Source organism: Anabrus simplex, chromosome 2 (genome assembly GCF_040414725.1).
Source record: "Anabrus simplex isolate iqAnaSimp1 chromosome 2, ASM4041472v1, whole genome shotgun sequence".
Lineage (NCBI taxonomy): Eukaryota > Metazoa > Arthropoda > Insecta > Orthoptera > Tettigoniidae > Anabrus > Anabrus simplex.
This window is the reverse complement of record NC_090266.1, coordinates 161,375,790-161,394,381: the sequence shown is the minus strand read 5'-3', so window position 1 is coordinate 161,394,381 and position 18,592 is coordinate 161,375,790. Positions and strand designations below refer to the sequence as shown.

Sequence of the window (18,592 nt, the reverse complement as noted above, 5' to 3'; positions counted from 1 at the left end):
CGTTGAGTACCAACATTTATTTTACGAATATACAGTATTATTACAGTCAATAAGTGCGTGGACTGGCACCTACAGTGTAGGCAACACAGCGTACAATTGGGTACTACCGGCGATCAGTTCTTGGACTGGCGCCTACAGTTCGAGCACCACCTACAGCTCATTCCATGTTAAGAAAACAGTACTGCTCTTGTGGGTCTTCAAGAAGTGAACACACCCCCTCTGAGACACCCATTATTCCTCGTGATTAAGGGGTATTATACTGAACTTTGTAATGTATTATGAAAGATAGATAAAAAGGAGGAGGCATTTTTGGCCGTGAGTTATTAAAATAACTACATAACATATTATTTTTCACAAATATATTCGTAGGGAGGAAGCGCAATGGGAGGAACAGCCACCGCTTGGTTGCCTTCCTTCATTTTCCTTCTTCTGTGTTGCTCTGGTAATGTTGGGGACAAATCATGACGACCTCGCCTCACACCACTAGTTTCCAGCGGCAGCTCTGTATCTATTAGCGACTTATAGGATTTACTACATCTACTGCAGCCAGAGTTGCCAAATCGGCTACTGCACTCTACATGAAGAAAGGATAAATACAACAGAGAATGAGGAAGAAAGTGGTTTGGCAACCTCTCCAAAACAAACAAGGATCACTTAGAACTCGTTAACTCAGCAGGGTGCAGGGTGTGATTGACTACTGGCTTTCAGCTCGCTTCCAGGAACTGAGGTCGTCATGTTTTGTCCCCAACTATACAAGCATCGTGTACTCCATCACCGCCGGCAGATCACTTCTGTAGTGAAGTCATCTGTAGTATTTATTTGTTGCGTGCGTATTTTAAGCTTTCAATCAGTGCGTAATTGTCTTGTGTTGAGTGGGAAGTTATGCGATAAGCCTACGTGTGTGTTTTCTTTCTTTAACATTAATACTGTGATCTTTTGTAGAGTCATCTACAGTATTTATTCGTTGCGTCTGTTGTCTAGCCTTTATTGCCTGGAGAAATGTATTAACTTAAATGCAATTAAATGCATCCCTCACCCCTCGAGCCCAAGAATATTATTTGTCTATTTTCTCCCCAATTTGCCTTACACTTCAATGCTGAGGTTTTTTTATGTGCCGTAGCTTACCTCTGATTTGGTACAAACAAAAAATATCCCCTGTAAAATCCCCGTCCCCTTTAGTTCATAAAAATAATTTGTAACTCAGTTTCTTTCGCTTTCATCTTGAACTTAAATATTGAATTTCACACATTTATGTTCCGCCGTTTTCCCGTGATTGTGTTGAGCAGAGTCGTTCGATATGGCAACCCTGTTGTCATAAGAGCAATACTGTTTTCTTAACATGGAATCTTTTGACGTGACTTTTCACGACTCATTCCCGCCGGGGTAATAGGTCAATTTCACCTGCATAGTCTCAAATGTTCCGCTAGCGGATTTTCCTAATATTTGGCAGAACTTGAAATTCGCCCATTGTACAAACTAGGGCATTCTCAAGTTCCAACTACCCTTCATAACGGAGACCACAGTTCATCTTACACTGTATGTACGCAACTACCTCCTGCTGGGACTAGCGAAGAGTTGTCACGGCACAATCCTGTGTTGCAACCTATCCGCTGTAGTACACCACAGGGGCACTAGCTGGCCAGTCCAAGAATTTAATGACTGTATTATGTATACATAGCGTACGGTAGGTTAAACAGGTATTTTATTCGTAAGAAAGCAAACCCTATCCATATTGAGGGTCAGGAAATAATACGTAGGCAATGATGACTCGAGACGGAAACTGCTGATTCTAACACTTGTCCGAGCAACGAAACAACCTGAAAAATATGCAGGTGTGTCTATCTGTGCAGTTAAATCCATAAAACGTCAACGGGAAAGACAGGTCGCAGGCTCTCAGTCACCACGTCATACTCCATGAAAACACCGTCCAAAATGAAGTGAAATAGTGTGACAGGAGGTATCCCTTAGTCGCAGCGAAGAGATTTAACCAAATAGGAAATTGAATCCGTGACTAAACAAAACGAGGAGGGCCAATGTCGTTACGTACAAACTATAGAAAAGCACTATTGGGACGTTGATAGGATTGTTTCCGATCTCATCGATCAGTTATAATCACAAATATAAATGAAGATAGTGACAATGAAAGTGACAACATTTCTTCCAATGACTCGAAAGAGGGTTTCTCGGGACTCCAAACTAGCCTGGTAATTGTAAGAAAAATGTTTTAAATTAGTTTACTTATTACTTATTGCCAACGGCCGTAGCCGTGTTGAAACACCGGATCCCGTGAGATCTCCGAAGTTAAACAACATTGGGCGTGGTCAGGAGTTGGATGAGTTGCCACGCGCTGTTCTGGGGGGTAAGGGAATGGAGGAGCGGAAAGGAATTGGCCACCCTACCGTACGTAAACTCCGGCTCAGGAACACCTCTGCGGAGGTCGGACCTGCCTTTGGGCAGAATAACCCTTACCTACCTATTACTTATGATATAAAAGTTGATAGTAAAGTAAACTCGTATCCTCATCCCGAGGTGGTGCAGCTCTTTTCAGGCACACCCCCAATGGAGGTGAGCTGCATGTACGATTTTAACCACATACCAGCCCTCCTGATATTCTTAAATTTGTGGCAGTACCAGGAATCGAACCCGGGCCCCCGAGGGTGGCAGCTAACCAACACTAACCGTTACGCTACTGAGGCGGATATAAAAGTTGATTCCCATTGGAAACATGAAATATTTGTCCCGAATGAGTAAATTTATAATACCAATATATTTGGTCCCTTGTTAGACATTAAAAATTTTCCAGCTATCACATTCCTGGTTGCCAACGTTTCACCCCAGTGTGCTAAGTTAGCCTCATCAGTTGGTAAATCGCACACCTACCAAGACGCATGGCTAGTGCCTACCGTGCGTGGAGGCCACTGCGCAGACTACTTAGAGCCACCGGCAGTGCCAGTGCACAATGAGAGATTTCGTCTCATTTTCAAAAATTACTGAATCTCATGTCCCGTAGAATACGAATGATTTCAGGTTGTCTATTATGATTTGAATACGCAGAGGCAAAGTTGCAGAGGAGACACACTCCTTTCACGAATGTTCTTTCCTTTGAGACCCTTTCTTGACTGTCTGACTAATTTTACAAATATTGATATTTATATATATAACTGCATTTAACTTGAAAAATCTGAATATCTGCATTTATAATGGAAAATCTGAAAATTAACATTCATTAAATAAAATACACACTCGTCGAACCCTGTACTCACACTTACTTGTTACCTGCTTACTTACACATACGTTATTTGAAGGGCGCCAGCTGTCACTCAGTACAGCAACAATAGAATGAGACTCTTGACCATCTCTAGGGTGTGGGGTAATAAGCTTACTTTTGACAACATACCATATAAGTTCTGGGAAAAGGAGATTGGCGTTCGGTTTCCCCATTAATTTTGAGGTTAAGATATTTTACTGTCAAAGAAATGAAACTATGAATTCGTTTGATAGAACAATATATATTCTTTAAAAAATATATCAAAAATAGTGAGTCTTGTTGCGATAAAACAGATGAGAATATGAAATTATGACATTGCAACTGAAAGAAACTAGGCATGAATTTGAATTCTTCTTGACCGGACATTTAACAATTTATACGAAATATTTCCCTCACTGATTCACTTGACTGTACCTTTAACACTTTGAGTGTAATTACGACGTATTCCATTGCTCTGGTGTTTACTGTAGATGTGTCATGCCTAACGTGGTGATACATCCTTGCGACTGCTCCTTCTCCATATCATCTGACTTCTTTGTAAGTCAATATGGTATGACCTCTTGGCAGGTCCAGGGTTGCCCTCTCTGACTCCTTGGTAAGCCTTGCGTCCGCGTCTTCCACTAAGTGACGGACCAACCATTTGGTCTCACTCTCTCAATGACCAATAATGGCTCACTGAGTCTTCTCCATCTCTCGTTCACACTGGTTGACTGGCCAACTAAGGCCTCTTGATCTAGTAGACTACTTCACTGTACTGCATCCGTATAAGTAATGACTGACGCTACAATATGGAGCTACCTTATATAGACGTTGGTTGACACAACTACGTAATCTCCAGAAATAACAATGACATACTCCCACCTACCGGTACGCGACAGATATTACATCCAGTGGTGAAATAGCCCCGCGGCGACGAGTCCGTGCGCGCATTGCTAAATAAATACGATGACATAGCCATGGCGCGGCGATGACTTGGCAGAATCTCCACTGGTATAGCAATATAACAACGTCACTTCCAATCTCTGATATATACAACAATTCTCACTGTACAGGTATTGAGTGTTATACTACACATACGTATATATGTATACATCTAAGTGCAATCTTGCAAGCAACAGACAATTGCAAAATTGAATAAAACGGATAATTACAATAATAGTACAATATCACAGATAACATAATAATAATACTGACATAATAATAATAATAATAATAATAATAATAATAATAAAGTACAGATAAAATCATATAATAATAAAAATACAGATATCATCTTGTAACGGGATTTGAACCGTTACAATTCGCCTCCCTCATAAATAAATCGAAGAACAAAGAATCGATTGATTTATGAACAAAATTATATATATAACACTGACACAGATAAACACTTTAAATGAGTATACAACAATAATTTTCTTTTTCAACATCCATACATTTTATAAAATATCACACATGAGAATTTTTCTCGCACATTGCCATCGTAGATAACTGTTCAGTGTCCCATTCTCTTTTTCTCTCAAACAAATCACAAGAGTACAGCACTCAATTTAACACATACAAATAATTTTAAATGATTACACTACATTCTTCTTTTATTTTTTTAACATATCAAAACTTTTTGTGAAATATCACTTATATGAGAACTGTTCTCGCATATTGTTATCGCAGATAACTGTCCAATGTCCTGTTCTCCGTTTTTTTTGTCACACAGTACATGACAATGTAGCACTTATTCTTCCAATACACCAATACGACACTTGGTTCACACGCATATCGCAGATGTTAGTTTTATTTTGCCAGTTTCTCACAAAATTTAATCATCTTACTCTTATTTCAACAAATCTCACGTGAAATACTTCTTTACATATATAATACTACAAATACCGACAATATCCCCTTCCTGATCTATTAAGGAATATGCACACTTCCCGATACGGCTCACAATAGTGAAATACCCCTGATACAAAAGAATAACTTCAAGATATTTCCCGCCTCTGCAGATGATGAAATGGAACTCTGAGTAGCACTCTGTCACTCAAACGAATCAATTTTGCCCTTATTAACTTACATATCTCAATAAATCACATCCTCCTTGGCAACAATAATTAAAGAATCAATACAATGGCTACAAGATGGTTCAATTATTCCGTAATCCAGCATAATGTTTATTTGTTCTAAGACTTCACTAGCATTTTTAAGTTGAATGGGGTACTTACCTTCCACAAATGATGAATGGTCATGGACTACAAATTTATGTTCATATACGTGTTCTTCCTCACTTACCACTAAATACCTCTCGATGCTTACCTAACATCGCACACAATTACTCCTCCTGTAATTCACTCAAATTACCCCACGTCACTGCCTCATACCGACTATCCCTCGGATACAGGTCGTTATAGACACGTAACACACCCAACAAAACATTTCCTCTCACTAGGAACAACTTCACTTACCTCTCATATATTTCAAAGAACACACGTCACCACCACACTTACCTCAGACCATCATAATTAACACGTACTTCTTTGCTAGTTTCCTCCCAGAACAAACACACACTACCTAAATTAAAGTCTATTATACTTCCATGATTTGCAACCAAGTCAGCCTCTAAAACAACTGAATACACAAGTTTTGGTACAACGCATAGATGAAACTTACAATCATCTTCTATCGTGATTACTACCGCTATCATCTTACAGTATTTGCTCACTTTGATTTACCCAACGGCTGTTATAATCTCTATTAGAACCTTCATTTACCTTCTCAATTTCCATCATCGGAGTTACTATCTCACTACTTACGTCATATTCTCGGCATTACAAGTACTTACATCACTTAACAGAACACTTCTTACGTCTACCTTTCTACTACTATTAATTACTTCATTATCTACGACTACGTCATTACTTAAATATCTCACTTAACACTACTTAGGTCACAATCACACTATACTTAAATCTACCTTCACTACATAACTACTTATACTAAATACCTGTTCATCTCCTACCTTCAGCCTGTCTACTTAACTTACCCGATTCCCTGTGAATCTGAAATACTCTGGCTCGTTGACTATTCCTGAATAACATTCGTATTTGGCCTATTACTCTCTCTCTGATTACTTACATTCTCACGCCTTCCGTCACTTTGGCCTATAAAGTTTCCTCGCCTTCCTTCTCCGGATTGCCCCTGGTAACTCTGCTGAACCCTATCACTATTGAAATGTCTATTAGTTGTCTGCTGATCATAATTATTCCCTCTCCAGCTATTCTGTCTATAATTCCTCACATAATTCACATCTCCACGCCTCCCATCTTCCGATTCTCTCTGGTAATTCTGCTGACCTCTATCACTATTGACATTTCTATCATTCCTCGGCTGATCATAATTATTCCCTCTCCAGCTATTCTGTCTATAATTCCTCACATAATTCACATCTGCACGCCTCCCATCTTCCGATTCTCTCTGGTAATTCTGCTGACCTCTATCACTATTGAAGTTTATATTAGCCCTCGGCTGATCATAATTGTTACCTCTCCTCTGATAATTATCTGACCTGTTTCCCGCTCCATCTACAGTTCTACTTTGCAGTCAATTACCACCTACGCTACCATTCAGATCCTCGAAACTATCTAACAATACCTCCATTTCTTTGATAGTACTGACTTTCTGCATACACGCAGCTTCCCTAATCTTATCAGAATAATGTTTTAACATAATCCTTACAATATCAACTTCTGAACCAATTCTATTAAGATTTTTCCATATAAGCACGTGTGTCAGAAAGTATTCTGTCAAAGACACTCCCTCCTGTTGTCTATATTTACCAAGCATAATCCGTTCTCTCTCACGATCTTGTATATTCTCATCCCAAAACTTGTCAATGAACTTCTCTTTAAATTCTCCTAAATTAGACATATCATTACGGTACACTTGAAACCAGGTTTTACTTTCACCGATGAAAGAATTAGACAAGATCTCTAATACGTATTCCCATTCGATAATATTATCCCTCAACTTATTTGCAAATCTTTTCTCAACTAATGTTACAAATTCCATAGGATTAAATTGTTTTCCAGTAAACTTAGACAAATCTTGGTCCCTATTGTATAAACCACCCGTTACTACTATTTCTCTTGTAATCTGACCTTCTCTCATTTCTTTCCGTAGTACCCTCTGGCAATTCAAAACTTTTTCTTCCGCCACTCTCTCCGCATTCTCTTTCATTATTCTCAATTCTTCCTGTAATTTTTCCTCTTTCTCTGTAACCTTCTGCGACAAAATGTCTTGTTTATTCTTTAGTTCTCTGACCTGCCCAAGTTCTTTCTCAAACGTTTCTACCTGACTGACACATTCCCTCATATCTTGCCCCACTGCATTATGGATCTTGTCTAGTCTTTTGTCTACAATCTCGTGAATTTCTTCCCGATTACTTGAAATCCTATTACTTAATTCTTTGATATTCTCTGTACATGTTCCTTTGACATGCTCAATTTGAGTATGAAGATCGCTCCGATTCAACTCAATTTCTCCTCTAAGGTCAACACACTCTTTGTTTAACTTATATTCTAACTTAGATATTTGATTAGTTACCTCTACTATCTTAGTATCTATTTTAGAATTTAGTGATTCACTTAACCCATCTATTTTATCATTGATCACATTAATATTTTCGTTACAACTACCAATCATTTCTTCTATTTTACTACTTAGGGAGTTAATCTGTTTATTACAATTTTCGTTAATAGTATCAATCTTTTTATCCATCTTACTACAGATACCAATCACTTTTTCTATCTGTTTCATATACGTTTCGGTATTCTTTTCAAGGAGCTCGGTATATCTGGCAATCAGCAAATTAAAATGTTGTAAGGTCATTGCCCCTGAGACTTCCTTTTGAGTTTCAGTGTGCTTCTCAATTTCTGCACTTTCCTGAATTATCTCAGAAGCTTCCATCGTATTCACCTGCTCCCTACTCTGAATTTCACCTTGGATGTCCGCAGAAACAATGACCTCGTCGTCACATGACTTGTTATTGTCTTCCTTGTCCATCTTTGGTTCACTAGTGATAGTACGCGATCTCAAATTAATTTCCCTTTTCAAATCCCTTGACATATCCCCAAAATACAAATATATATCACAAAATTATAGTCCTGAAATTTACCGGTAATAATTCCGTTGGCTTAAATGTGCATACTCTTCCCAAATGAACCTATGATATGCTGTCATTCAGAACAGATTCTGAATTTATTCGTGTCCCACGTTGCGTCGACACTTTGTAACTATTTATTACTAAAAACTAACTAACTAACAGGGTGTGGGGTAATAAGCTTACTTTTGACAACATACCATATAAGTTCTGGGAAAAGGAGATTGGCGTTCGGTTTCCCCATTAATTTTGAGGTTAAGATATTTTACTGTCAAAGAAATGAAACTATGAATTCGTTTGATAGAACAATATATATTCTTTAAAAAATATATCAAAAATAGTGAGTCTTGTTGCGATAAAACAGATGAGAATATGAAATTATGACATTGCAACTGAAAGAAACTAGGCATGAATTTGAATTCTTCTTGACCGGACATTTAACAATTTATACGAAATATTTCCCTCACTGATTCACTTGACTGTACCTTTAACACTTTGAGTGTAATTACGACGTATTCCATTGCTCTGGTGTTTACTGTAGATGTGTCATGCCTAACGTGGTGATACATCCTTGCGACTGCTCCTTCTCCATATCATCTGACTTCTTTGTAAGTCAATATGGTATGACCTCTTGGCAGGTCCAGGGTTGCCCTCTCTGACTCCTTGGTAAGCCTTGCGTCCGCGTCTTCCACTAAGTGACGGACCAACCATTTGGTCTCACTCTCTCAATGACCAATAATGGCTCACTGAGTCTTCTCCATCTCTCGTTCACACTGGTTGACTGGCCAACTAAGGCCTCTTGATCTAGTAGACTACTTCACTGTACTGCATCCGTATAAGTAATGACTGACGCTACAATATGGAGCTACCTTATATAGACGTTGGTTGACACAACTACGTAATCTCCAGAAATAACAATGACATACTCCCACCTACCGGTACGCGACAGATATTACATCCAGTGGTGAAATAGCCCCGCGGCGACGAGTCCGTGCGCGCATTGCTAAATAAATACGATGACATAGCCATGGCGCGGCGATGACTTGGCAGAATCTCCACTGGTATAGCAATATAACAACGTCACTTCCAATCTCTGATATATACAACAATTCTCACTGTACAGGTATTGAGTGTTATACTACACATACGTATATATGTATACATCTAAGTGCAATCTTGCAAGCAACAGACAATTGCAAAATTGAATAAAACGGATAATTACAATAATAGTACAATATCACAGATAACATAATAATAATACTGACATAATAATAATAATAATAATAATAATAATAAAGTACAGATAAAATCATATAATAATAAAAATACAGATATCATCTTGTAACGGGATTTGAACCGTTACACCTTAGGACAACAACTATCCACATAATTACTAAAGCACGTTTACCACGGCATCTAACTCGATATAGAGGATATCAGGATCAAGTGGCTGGCATCAGAACACAATCGCTCCCTGAACTTCAACGTCGGTTCTTAATCCATTTCCATTTAGATACTCCTTCAACGGTCAAATATTTTTTAAATATCAGTTGGTATCAGATGGACCAGTGACTTTCCATGGTAGTTCTGTAACAGAGTGCAGAGTTGGTTGATTGTAGACTGGTGTTACTCTGTAGCAGCAGACGCATATTCACAGCAACTCAGGTCATTTCTATTTTACAGATGTTGTTGTGAACTTTATATTTAGAAACAGGGTCGTATTACGCACCTCAACAGATAACAACCATAACGATATGTTTGATAAACGTTAAATCGTACAGTCCGGTATAAAAATTACTCTACCTGGCGAGTTGGCCGTGCGTTTAGAGGCACGAGGCTGTGAGCTTGCATCCAGGGATAGTGGGTTCAAATCCCACCGTCGGCAGCCCTGAAGATGGTTTTCCGTGGCTTCCCACTTTCACACCAGGCAAATTCTGGGGCTGTACCTTAATTAAGGCCACGGCCGCTTCCTTCCAACTCATAGGCCTTTCCCATCCCATCGTCGCCATAAGACCTATCTGTGTCGGTGCGACGTAAAGCCACTAGCAAAAAATTACTCTACAGAAATGAATTCGCTTGAAAAAGTCTGTAATGTTTGTTTGTTTCAAATTACACATTATTTATCTTGCGGATGCCTTCCTCCATTTCTTTACCCACAACATGCCCATAAGTGTGGCTGCCGGATGTTGTTTGATGTATTTCACCGCGACCTCGAATGCTCCCTTTACGGCAGAGTGACTAATTTTCTCGATTCCTTCCTTACCTTCATCGACCTACCGTCTTCATTAACGTCAGCATGGGGTTCAACGGTAATGAATGGATCATCGGTAAACTCTTCATTGGTGACCTCAGTGACGTCTCCTTCAGCTAGACACTGTTCTACATCTGCCGGTTGAATGTCCCACTGAACGATTTCCGCTACATCAATATTCGGGCGGGCAACGGGATATGAGAAGGTTGTGACGTACCCACTCGGCCCACAGATGTGTGACAAAATTGTAACGTGGCTGGTCACCTTAATGTTAATATAAATAAGTAATATATCATTGTTTCTCCATAAACAGTATCCCATGGGCGCCAGCCTTCAAGCTTATGGCTTGAAAACGATAGTTAATAATTAATAATAATAATAATAATAATAATAATAATAATAATAATAATAATAATAATAACACGTAATGAGATTCTAAAAACTCCCAGGGGTGGGGTGACGGAACACTAACCATTAAGTACACTAACTTGGAATTTAAGAATCATTAATAACAATTTCAGAAAATACAAATTAAAACAGCTATTTATTAAGATGAGAAACGTGACGTAACGGCGTATTAACGAAATCTGAACTTACGGGGGAAAAAAAGAAAAATTGAATGAAATTAACTCTAAGAAAATGAACTCTTGCGCGAAGGCTTGCAGTAATTTATGCCATAGCTCACCATTTGTAGACACTGTTATGTAGGAGCTGATGATTCATGGATCTCTCGTACAGGCGACGTCATCTCTTGTGGATTCCAGTCCTACTTCTGCTTTATGCATAGTACACTAGTTGTACTATGACTTTCCTGCCTTTAACACTTCCTACTGTACTCCTTACATAAAGTCGTAACGAGTCCTAATTTTAAAAACAAAACCACCATGGATTATGTTCATGGAGAGAATACACTTGTATTCTTCCGTATTACGGAGCAGTAGCGTAACTAAATTCATAACAAAAGCTCTCCTGCCTTATACTAGTCAAAACCGGTCTCCCGTTGACTTTACCTCTCGTCATTGAGATAACAGGTCCCAATGAGAGTAACTTTTGAGTAGTATACTACTCAGATGCGAAGTGAACTAAGTTAAAATCTTCTCCGATGTGCAGACGTAGAATCGTCGTAAGAGTGTCTTCCAAGAGTACGATTACGAGTGTGAATCTGAGTGTCCTCTCCAGTTCTTGTCGTCGAGTATATAGCCGTCAAAATCTCCCCCCATCAACCATATCACATGGTCCAGTAATATTTGAGGTCTCATCCCTTCTCCTATGTATTGCTGTGAATTCATCATCTTGCTTCATTACGTCCATTCACATAGGCTGAACTTTCCCGCGGAAATAAAGCGTCAGGTAGCGAACTTCGAAATGTAGGCGTTAATAATGTTTCAACTGACTCTTCATAGTATGGGAGGGGTACGGTCTCTCGTAAGCTTGATGACGTACATTTCCTGGTAATGGGCTGAAATTAGCCTGCTGACTCTGGTCACCTCACTACGGCTATTGGAAAATTTACTGCAAGCTATTAATACGAATGATGTTGAAATACTTTACACAATAAGTTGTTCGTTCAGAATACGTTATAACCGCGATACAAAGAAATGAAATGATGATGTAAAATGGATGATTAAAACCCTATATATAAATTTAAAATGACCTACCAGTGATTAAATATATACATCTTATCAATTAATTATGCAGTCCAATAATTTAATACATGCAGTGATGTCCCAAACATCACAAGGTCAGCTATAGTTGATCATGTAAAACTGGTCCAACATGGAAGATCAATGTAACAGCCAACATTGCTGCCAATTTGAATACCGGTAGCTACTTATGAAAATTACCAAAATCAACGCAAGTAACAATAATAGAGATTGACTTACCTGAGTATGTTCTTCATTAAACTTACCCCTCAGCTGGTGTCATACGTCCATGGAACGGTTATCAAACATTCCCACGGCCATTTTTTCTTCTTCCGAAGTCCTACTGAATGTATAGTTATATATTATATATATTAAATATATTATATATTAATTATTAATTATATATTAATTTATATACGTATTGAAAATAGTAGCGTACCCGATGATCAGAAAAATTGTGGATTTCGAACATTAAAATACAAATACACATTTTGAGTTTTTCAGTAATTTTGTTTCTTTCACGAATTCTAGGTTATTTATAAAATGCTCATATAGCAGAGAAATTATCATTAAAATCATATTTTAGATATTTTTGTGAAAAATTGAAAGGGCTTCTTTTTCCGAATTTCATTTTAGTATTTATGTATTTTGTTCTCGGTTTGTAAAGTTTTCTGATTGAAAACGTATTTTTAAAGGAAGTAAGTTCAATAAGCAACAAAAGATATATGAAATATTGTTTAATTTAATAGCAAATATCTGGGATCTGACAGACACTATGATACTAGTTACGGTACAAAAATATTTGGTACCAACTGAGAGTTAAGATGTAATATTACCCCACTTAGGTTATTAAATACACTTTTTCGCACATCTCACTATTCTCATTATCTGATATTTTTCTCATAGCCTAACAATCCTAAAGGCATCTTCACCTTTTGTCGCTTCTTTCCACACCTTATTGGGATCGAGGGTGCGGATATGTGGACTATTGTACAGTCAGATGCCTTTTATGTCGTCAGACTTATGAGCAGTGGTGTAGTCACTATTGTGTATTTCTGTGGTGGTTGATAGTGTGGTGTGTTATGTGTAGTCACAAGGGTGTCTAGTGAGCCACACACAAATACTGGGTCCCCTAGCTAGAAGAAATAAGCAGATACGGCTAACAGCCCCAACACGACCAGTAATGAGCCCGGTATCCCCTTAACCTAAGGCCGCGATGCTAAACATTCAGCCAAGGAGCCATACTCTAAAGGAATATATTATTATCACGCACTATGATATGCAGTTCGTCCTTGGGTGTCAACTAGAAAGACCTGGACCACACAGTATCAATCAATCAATCAATCAATCAATCAATCAATCAATCAATCAATCAATCAATCAATCAATCAATAACTTGATTGGTAATAGTAAAGTTTCTCCCACGCTAGGTGACACCGACTATCCTCTATGAGCATGAATGGTTCTGTGAAATCTAGACAGCACGCGCTAACGCCTCCTGAGGTCACAGTAAGGTATCTGTTTCCATTCTTGGAGTATCTGCAGTGCAGCAGGATGCCATCGAACCTGTATATCAAGTTCTGCATGACTCACAAGTGAACGACATGATTTAAGCTCGGATTAATGGCAAGTCTATCCATTACTTGCAAATAACGCCCTCTCACGACGCGTCTGATATGCGGCCCAAAATTGTTGTGCATGGGGATGAATTCACAACCCATGCTGCGTGCAGCTGTTACGCATGATCTTCTGGGTTATAGTTGGTGGCATGGAGCCCAAGGCTGACGAGGTTCATTCCATTGTCGACACTAACATCACCCTACAAAGTCATGGAATCTCTTTCGCTGTGAATATGAAGCGTTCAGAATACAGGCGGTGTATGTTCAGATAAATCAATAAATCAATCAATCAATCAATCAATCAATCAATCAATACTGATCTGCATTTAGGGCAGTCGCCCAGGTGAAAGATTCCGTATTTGTTGTTTACCTAGCCTTTTCTGAAATGATTTCAAAGAAATTGTTCAATAAATTTTTCATCTCCCTTGGCAAGTAATTCCAGTCCCTAACTGCCCTTCATATAAACGAATATTTACCTCGATTTGTCCTATTGAATTCCGACTTTATCTTCAAATTGTGATCTTTCCTACTTTTAAAGACACCACTCAACCTTAGTCATCTACTAATGTCATTCCACGCCATCTCTCCGCTGACAGCTTGGAACATACCACTTAGTCGAGCAGCTCGTCTTTTTTCTCCCAAGTCTTTCTTCCCAGCCCAAACTTTGCAACATTTTTGTAACGCTACTCTTTTGTTGGAAATCACCCAGAACAAATCGAGTTGCTTTTCTTTGGATGTTTTCCAGTTCTAGAATCAAGTAATCCTGGGGAGAGGCCAATACACTGGAACCATATTTTGTGACATTGGGAGTTAATGATATGCGGGAATAAAAATCTCAGCGTATATTTTACAAATCTAAATTAGGTTTATTTGCAAACATTGCAAGCATGTGATTTTGCATTTTTTGACCCTCTGTGACTTTTTGTATTTTGCATTTTGATGTGTGACATAAGTTTAGCTTTCTTCTGTGCCACTGAAGTCCTTATGTTAATCATCATCATCATCATCATCATCTGTTTACCCTCCAGGGTCGGCTTTTCCCTCGGACACAGCGAGGGATCCCACCTCTACCGCCTCAAGGGCAGTGTCCTGGAGCTTCAGACTCTTGGTCGGGGATACAACTGGGGAGAATGACCAGTACCTCGCCCAGGCGGCCTCACCTGATATGCTGAACAGGGGCCTTGTGGGGGGATGGGAAGATTGGAAGGGAGAGGCAAGGAAGAGGGAAGGAAGCGGCCGTGGCCTTATGTTAGGTACCATCCCGGCATTCGCCTGGAAGAGAAGTGGGAAACCACGGAAAACCACTTCCAGGATGGCTGAGGTGGGTATCGAACCCACCTCTACTCAGTTGACCTCCCGAGGCTGAGTGGACCCCGTTCCAGCCCTCATACCACTTTTCAAATTTCGTGGCAGAGCCGGGAATCGAACCCAGGCCTCCGGGGGTGGCAGCTAATCACGCTAACCACTACCCTTATGTTAATATCATCACAAAAACTGCGTATGTCTTTTGATAGTAGCTTGAAATGGAGATTAAATTTGGTCGCGAAAACATTGTAATATGATTTTTTTTAACGGGTATTTTCTGTTCTTGTTTACATTCCTGCATTTACATATTTAACACTTTGCAGATAGACAAATCATTTTATTCTTTTCAGAATTTTTGTTTCTGGTGTATTGACTCTGACAGGCAGGAAATTATTTATTGGATTTAATAACAACAGTTTTAAAACTTGCCTTCAGTTTATTCCGAACACTCGTGTCTCTCCATAGTAATGACTAGCTGGTGTTATAGCAACAAAACATCAAAACACAACATGGAGTATGGACTTGCTTCACTTGTATTCCGAAATAATAAACAGCTGCTTCAGTGGTCATGCATGTAAAGTGCTGCCACCTGGAGACAAACTGCTCAATTATGGATTTCGTTCTGTAGTCCTCTGTAAAAGCCCCATGCTGGAGAGTGTAATACTACTCTGTCCTTAAAAAAACAATAATTTTTCGACTTAAGCACATTATACTGCAGGAATGCGTAAAAACATACATTCCTAGAGTGCGATACAGTAAGGTTCATTTTCCTTTACAAGTAGGCATAGGAAAATGAGCACAACGACGTCTGTTCTGATGGATCCATATGTGGCTGGAAGGCGTGACTGGTCTTAAGCCGGCTTTACATTTACGAGTAACTCTTATACGAGTGGGCTATTCGGACTGACTTGGATAAGAAATCGTAAATGTAAACGATGACTCGTACGAACTCGTAGCCCGTATGCGAATAGCAATCAAAGTAGAGAGGCTTCCGACTTGCATCCGAGTTCAACTGTTTTAAAAATGGCGGAGACTAAATATTGTATGATGTCTGGTGAAAATCTGGAGGAGTTCATTGATTGATACTACAGTGCGGAGTGCCTGTGGAACGTTAAGTGTTCTCAATATCGGGACATCAATGCGAGAAATAAGGCCTATGAAGGTATAGCGGAAATGTTAAACATAACTACGGATCTAGTTTAAAAATCAACAACTTTTGGAATAAACAAGGAAATAGTTGAGGCTTATATACGCGTCAAGAATTCTAATGATTTGTAGCTATCTCCGGTAGCTAAAAATCTCAGAGTCACTGCCAGTTGCAGCTGAGAACTAATACAACTTATTAACTTAGTATTTTCTTTGGAGATAAGGGGAGCAACCTGGAAAACATGAATTACTAATAATATGCCAGTCTTTAGCATATCGGTACCGGTGTTATAAAAGTCATTCCCTCCATTTACCAAATGGTGCAACATTTCAAATGTACTAAAATCCATCCTTAAGAAGTTTCTATAACCATCTCCTCCCTCGTTTTATAAATCAACTGGTAAATATTCCTGTATTCCAAAAACGGATCTTTTCTTCAAGGACTATTTAACCCAAACGCTTCTGACTTTTTCGCTTCTTTCTGTTGTCTTGTTTTAAAACACAACAGCAAGATACCAGCCAGAGCAAGACGTTTTCGTCTGCTTGGAGCCATATTGGAAACAGTACTCTTATACGAGTGAGCACCATACATGTAAACGCGTTTCCTACTCGGATACGAGTTACTCGTAAATGTAAAGCCGGCTTTAAGGGAAATAATGGATAGGAAGAGCATTGGGAGATATGACCTCTTGCCGAAACAGCGACGATAATTCCTGTGGCTGGCTGTGTTAGATTGACACCTTCTGCGCTCGTAACTGGGGGATGAAACCTCCACAGAGTCGGTCGAGTACATTACAACGAATGCGTGTCGAAGTCCTACTGACCCGTTAATATATCCAGACAAATTTTAGGCAACATTTCGGACCCTAAAAAGTACCACAAAAAGATACTGGTCCCATAAACATGTGATGTAGCAGTCGTTATTGTGGAACTTCCGTTAGAAGGTACAAAACAACAATGTGTGCGTTTGTTTATGTATGACCGAGCTCGATAGATGCAGTCGCTTAAGTGCGACCAGTACCTAGTATTCGGGAGATGGGGGTTCGATGCTGGGGCTGTACCTTAATTAAGGCCACGGCCGCTTCCTTCCCACTTCTAGCCCTTTCCTGTCCCATCGTCGCCATAAGACGGTAGCCCTGAAGATGGTTTTCTGTGGTTTCCCATTTTCACACCAGGCAAATGCTGGTGCTGTACCTTAATTAAGGCCACGGCCGCTTCCTTCTCACTCCTAAACCTTTCCTGTCCTTTCGTCGCCATAAGACCTATCTGTGGGGTGCGACGTAAAGCAAATTTTATGTATGGTTTATGCTCCACTTCGATGCTCAAAAGTTGTAGCTACATAATTATATAACATGCAGTGGGATATTTTTCTGCCAGTTATTTATGAGTGCACTGAGCCAATGTTTTCTATTTGAGTTACAGGGCATAATATATCATGGCAGATTGTTTGTTTATTTTTTGTTTGTTTGGATCTTCAACTTTTTTTATAATTTGCTTTACGTCGTACCGACAAGGATAGGTCTTATGGCGACGATGGGATAGGAAAGTTCTAGGAGTGGGAAGGAAGCAGCCGTGTCCTTAATAAAGGTACAGCCCCAGCATTTGCCTGGTGTGAAAATAGGAAACCTCGAAAAACCATTTTCACGGCTACCGACAGTGTGATTCGAACCCACTATCTCCCGAGTGCAAGCTCACAGCTGCGCGCCCCTAACCGCACGGCTAACTCGTCCGGTTTGGATCCTCAAACAGCACCATCAAAAGTTATGCAGTTACAGGAAAACTTCAACAAGCGATGGTGGCACCAAAATAAGGCGTACTAGTCAAGATGAGGAGTGAGGTAGTTTGCCATTGCTTTCCTCACTGGGCTAGAAAGTGCTATTGCAGCACAACTGGCCCTATGAGCAACGCCTTTCACAATAATCAGAGGCACTGGTCGTGCTCCGAGTGTTATTACTCAGCACCACCCACACCCCAGCAACTTTCATATTGTCACAGCCATGCATGAGACTGGGAATTCAGTGGAAGCTATATCTTGCTCTGGCCTGTGCCAACAGACAGATGCAACAGTGCTCTGTCCATCAAGAAATGGCAATAGGCGGCATGGCAGAGTATCTACATAAAAGTTGAAGTGTTGCGCAGCTGGTGAAATACACTAATAGCGTAGGTAATGGTCTACTTTGAACTTGCGAGCGATTACGTAGCTGAGCCCCA

General features: G+C 39.5%; 1 protein-coding gene across 1 annotated transcript in view; it reads left to right on the top strand.

The window, feature by feature from the left end:
* LOC136863474 (uncharacterized) overlaps nt 1-18,592 on the top strand; it is a 338,595-nt gene that overhangs the window by 195,325 nt on the left and 124,678 nt on the right. The window lies entirely within an intron of this gene.